This window comes from Gigantopelta aegis, chromosome 6 (genome assembly GCF_016097555.1).
Source record: "Gigantopelta aegis isolate Gae_Host chromosome 6, Gae_host_genome, whole genome shotgun sequence".
In the NCBI taxonomy this organism is placed as follows: domain Eukaryota; kingdom Metazoa; phylum Mollusca; class Gastropoda; order Neomphalida; family Peltospiridae; genus Gigantopelta; species Gigantopelta aegis.
Genome location: NC_054704.1, coordinates 93,816,710 through 93,823,005, shown reverse-complemented (window position 1 = coordinate 93,823,005; position 6,296 = coordinate 93,816,710).

Below are 6,296 nucleotides of genomic sequence, written 5' to 3'. Positions count from 1 at the left end.
CTTAGTCAGTCAGTCAGAGAAGTGCATTCGTTTCCTTTGCTGATTTTCGAAAAACTCTCTCTCTCTCTCTCTCTCTCTCTCTCTCTCTCTCTCTCTCTCTCTCTCTCTCTCTCTCTCTCTCTCTCTCTCCCTCCCTCCCTACCTCTCTCTCTCTCTCTCTCTCTCTCTCTCTCTCTCTCTCTCTCTCTCTCTCTCTCTCTCTCTATCTATCTATCTATCTCTCTCTCTCTCTCTCTCTCTGCTATCTCCCGGTGTCAAAATAACCGTGTGCACGTACTAGACACGAGATAGCCATGATTTATTTGAAATATAGCTAATTTAGCCTATTAAAAACGACAGAGGACTAACATCCATTATATATAAATGATAGAAGACTCCTTTCCACAGGAAGACTGTCAGCAACAACCTTGAAACAATAGCCTCTTTTTGTCGCTTATAAAACTCGTAATTTACAGAATAGACCTGATTTTAATCACCCTGTAAATGTGTAGTAAAAGCTGACATATTAGTAAGAACATTTAGGTTTAGAAAGTATCATTTCGTGATGGTTATCTTACACGGAAAGCCACGACATCAGCGGGCCACGAACCACAATTAATTGCGCTATATGTTTCTATATAGCGTTAGTGGCTATAACATTTTTATTAATATTAGCAGGCCCATAGATTTTTGTATGCACCTTTGCCTGCCTGGGGAAAACATACCCTGAAAAGGACAACCCCTGTTGTTCAGCTCATTCTCCTAAGATGTTGATTTAAACAAACACACCCACTAAACCTGGCCGGAGTACACCTATTTTAAACAAAAAGCACTACTTTTGCATGAACCGGAATTACCACAAACAAGTCTTCAATGTCAACAAGTTACACATGTTTACAAATTACATGCTCTCCACTGTCAACTACAGTCAAATAATTTCCACTTCAAAGCTGTTTGCCATGAAATAATCACAGTCAAACAGCAGAATACATGCGCGGACAAATTTCTGGACAACCAAATGGGAAGATAACTGTGATCTGTGGCCAGCGGTATTGTACTGAACGCGCATCTCTCCATCAGCGTTAAGCCGCATGTTATCGAGCACATCCTTGGCACCGACACCACAGATGAATGGGGAACAACCAGAATATTTATTTAATGGTAAGTGGTCCTATAAAAACACTGTACGTTACTTCTGGTTAACAATTAAGGTGTTTAGCTTAAGGTGATGCCATACGATACGAGTATCGTACGAGAATAGCCGATTGCATAACAACCGAGGAAATCGTAGCGTTGTCTTGTTACAATCTGCTACTCTCGTGCGAGGCACTCGTGTCGTGTGACGTTGCCTTTAGAGTACTGCGTTTTGTATATCCGGTGTTTTCTTCGTAATACTGTAGTGTACAGAAGCTTCAGGCAGTGTTCGTGTAACCGCATGATGCCAGCCATACGTTTCACTTAAAGTTAACGTTTGGTTTTGCTTAACGACACCACCAGAACACACTGATTAACTGATACTCGACTACTGGATGTCAAGCATGTGGTCATTCTGACACGTAGTCAACAGAGAAAACAAACATTTGCATTTCCCACTAGCACCAGGGGATTTTTTTTGATGCATTTTCTCACAGACAGGACAGCACAAGCCAGTTCCTTTGATATAGCAATTGTGGTGTACTGGTTGAAACGAGAAAATACCACATCTGAGAATGTGTCCACCGAGCTGGTTCGATCGTACAACTCAAGCATCTAAGACGAGCGCTTTACGAACTGAGTTAGATTAACTTTAATATCTATTCATCTCCACATAAAACATTTGAAGATTTTCAGTTCTGAAGTGCCGGACAAAGATTTATGTAATTATATATTCAGAAATAAATTTCACATGCTTAAGTCTGTATGAAAATCACTCTATACTTCCAACATAAGTGAAACAGTTTTTGATAAACATGATATACTTTTCTAATTGCAATTGCAATGAGGTAGGTGTCCGTTCACTGCAAATATCCATTGTACAATCTTTCCTCATGTGCTAATGTTTGACGGCCTGAGTGTACTGAAATTAAATTTCAAAGTTCTTGTTCATGGTACTGATATTTTGGAGTTCTTTGGCATACGCATGGCGGTGGTGGATGGGTTTTGACTTGATATGCTATAGTATTGATATCTAAAATAAGTCGACATTCAGTTGTAAAGATGATTTATGTAATACAACTTTAAATTGCTTAATTGTTTGTGGTGTGTAGCGGTCAAGAAAAAAAGAGTATATTTTAATCAATATTATACATAGCTATGAGTACCAAACTGTTTGAACGAGACCTCAGTACATTGTAAACTACGACTATTCGGTGTGTAACATGTGGCTATTTCAACACCCTCAACCGAAAAGCAGCAATGGGTCTTTTAGATGTACTTTCCAATAAACAATTACAGAACCACACCATGGATTTTGATGTTTACTGGTTGGGACGGGTAAAATTGTAAGTCTAGTAATAGACGCTATAGACCATCGCAAATCAGGTGGACACTCTATCATTGAGCCTGACTCCACTTAACCGTGTGTTGACGCGGGATTTCGCTTAGTCGGTTGAATGCTCGCTTGACGTGCTTGCGTCGAAGGATCGAACCACCTCGGTGGATCCATTCAACTAATTGTTTTTTCTCTCGTTCCAACCAGTGCATCACAACTGGTCAATGGCCGTGGTATGTGATTTCCTGTCTGTGAGAAAGTGCATATAAAAGATCCCTTGCTGTATTAGGAAACATGTAGCGGGTTTCCTCTGATGACTACGTGTCAAAATTACCAAATATTTAATTAATCAATATACTCTAGCGATGTCGTTAAAAAAAGTTCTTTAAAAAAAGTTGAGTGTGCATCTTTAATTAAAACATTCCTTTCTTCTACCGCTGGACTACGACATCCGCCCACATCTACCGCTGGAGAGAGGTTTACAGAGTTTTGCTTGATATATGGCTACAACAAAATACTTGTTTTGAAAGCCATATTTGCTCATTAATTTCCAAAGTCATTAAAAACAAAACAAAAAACTCCTAAACAAAAACTGCCATCTTACGTCTGTCCACTCGTATTTACAGCAAAAAAGGAAGTATTACAAGAAACGAAAACAGATGATCAAAGCCTATTAAGCCAAGATATCTAAGAGTACTTCAACGTCCTCCATTTAGCGCCTTTCCTTTCGAGCATGCCAAAGCCACATAAAATCAAAGACGACCCTTGGGGACGCCAAAGTAATCAATTACTTTATCCGACTTTACACATGGAAGTGAATAGTGTTGTGAGCAACTCGACTCTATTTGGATCCTTTTCGAGATATTTTCAATCCATATGTAATAGCTGCTTGCCAGTTGATCGTGTGCAAATGCATCTGAATGAAGAACCCGTCATTACGGTTTGAGGACTGGTCTTTTCACTTTTGGTATAACACTATAGAGTAAACACTGTTACCGATCTTGTGACATAGTATTTTTCGAATGAATTATCCGCTATTAGAACATGTGTCAACTGGAGGTTTCGTATTAGGTGCATACAGAGCAGGGGAAATTAAACCAGTAGGCCTAGAAAATATCTCTTAAAAGGATCTAAAGATCAGAGTAATGGTCACATAATGAGGTCGGACATGAGAGAAATATATAGCCTCGTTACAAAAAAAAGTGTTTGTAAAAGGTAGAAGAAAAATGTGGGGTTTTTTCTTAATCAGTGTAACCCATGGTGTGCAAAAAAAATCAGTGGCATGAGCCTGGTAAATGTTTCCCCCAGCACTTTGAAATTAAGGCTCTTAACAGCTATATCTCAGACCCAATGAAATAGAGGTAGGGTTAGCATTTTAATTTTAAAGTCAATTAGAGTTTTTTTGTGATAATGAAAATTGGCTAGGAGTTACAAACATGATTACCCTTTACTAATATCTATGGTCGAACATGGCGTGATGATGCCAGCATCATCAAATCTAAAATGGCGTCCCTTTTTGGAGAACAAATGAAATATTGTGAATTGTAACTCTACAAAAAAACATTTGAAACTGCTTGTAATATAGTCTGATAACGCTCTGGTGGACATATATATCCTTCAATGTACATATATTTAAATTCAGTAGAATAGATATCGATTAAAACATAATTTTGCATTTCAGGCAAACAAGATAGTTTATGATCACAGACTGTTGAACATATTTTATTGTCAAAAACAAAGTCCAATTAATTGATGAAACCCCTCCCCCATAAACCCATTAAATATGAACTACAAATAATACCATTTGATACCTCTTAACTGTAACTAGAATCTCCCACTTACAAAACTGTGAATAAAGTCAATGAGTGTTGAAAGTTGGTATTTTTCAGCATAAATATTGTAATGGCAATGTCTACACCCCATTTGAAGCCCACCACAACCCACGCGACCCGATCTATAGCACGTGCACAGCGCCATTGAGGCAAAAGTGGTTTTGCACTTGTCACTGGTCAAGTGACTACAATAGCACACGTGGTTTCATCGTCTGACACAACGAAAACACACATTAAAACGATATTTGTTACGACCTGTTTCGATGCCATGCCTCACAAATGTGCAGCGTGAATGTGCCGTCGGCATGTTGCACGCGGGAACGTCAGTAGCTGACGTTGCAAAGGCGTTGGGTTGCAGTCGACGGGCAATTTATGATCTGCGGACACGAGTACAACAAATGGGCACCACAGCTGATCGCCCTCGACAGGGTAGACCACGTGTGACGTCATAGGCTGATGACCGTCGTATTGTGTTACGTCACCTCCGTTTCATGACAGCTACAGCAACCAGTAATGAACCTTTCAGACGTTGGGTGTCCGCGCAAACGATCCGAAATCTGCTGCGAACCGCTCACCTCCACGCACGGCGCCCATATGTTAGACCCATTTTAACCCAATTTCATCGACGTCAACGTCAACTGTGGGCACAACGCCACTTGCGAGGAAATGGAATAGAGTCGTGGTTAGCGATGCATCAAGATTCACACTGCGATTTGCCGATGGCAGGCAGACGGTTTGGAGACGACGTGGTGAAAGTCATGTTCAGTGTTTTGTCAGTAAAGTTGACAGATTCGGAGGCGGACGTTTGGGGTGCTTTCTGTGGAAATGGAGGTTCTCGACTTCTTGTCATCCGTGGCAACCTCAACGCTGCTGCATACCGCGACCAGGTGCTGGCCCAGGAACCTGTGACCTTCATGGCAGCTCATGGTCCAGTCTAATCTTTCAGCATGACAACGCCAGGCCCCACACGGCCATCTTGACACGGGGATACCTGCGGAACGCGGGCATCAATATCATGTATTGGCCTTCAAGATCCCCCGACCTGAATCCCATCGAACACGTCTGGGATGTGCTGGGAAGAAGCCTGCGCACTCACAGGAACCCTTCACAGACTTTGCAGGAACTTGGTGCCTCATTAGTGGAACAATGGCACCGTATCCCTAATGCAGTCTTTACACGCATCAAGCAGTCAATGAGGCGTTGTGGGTACACATGGAGGGCATACACGCTACTGAACCTGTGATTTCATCAGACGACCCTGCTTGTGAATTACCATTTTAACTGTTTGTGGTTTTGACGAATGCTGTGGGCACATCGAACAAATTTTTGACTCAACATTTATTCCTATTCTTTCTTTGGACGTCATAAATAAAAAAATACCTTATTTAACACGTTCTTCTGTCATATTTGCTAATTAGCCAAGATGAAACGGTTGTAAAGTTTTTAACTTGACTCAGTATATAAACAACATAAACAACGAATTAGCGGACACAAGTGTCATATTATATTTTTTACTTATTCTCAACAAACAAAAGTTGTACAGAAATCTGGACGTCTTTGTCAAACTAAAACGTATTTATAGTGCTTACGTTATGTACATCCTACGTGTGAAAACTGTAAATTTCAGTGGACAGTTTAAGTTTGACATGTAGATCACAACCACAGAGCAGTTGTGCAAATGCCTTTAAGTCGTTCTCAGGGTTGGGATGTAGCCCAGTGGTAAAGCGCTAGCGTGATGCGCGGTCGGATTTTGATCGATCCCCGTCGGTGGGCCCATTGACCTATTTCTCGTTCCAGCCAGTGCTCCACAACTGGTGTAACAAAGGCCGTGGTATGTACTATCCTGTCTGTGGGATGGTGTATATAAAAGATCCCTTGAAGCTAATCGAAAAGAGTAGCCCATGAAGTGGCGACAGCGTGTTTCCTCTCTATATATCTGTGTGGTCCATAACCATATGTCTGACACCATATAACCGAAAATAAAATGTATTGAGTGAGTCGTTAAAGAAAACATT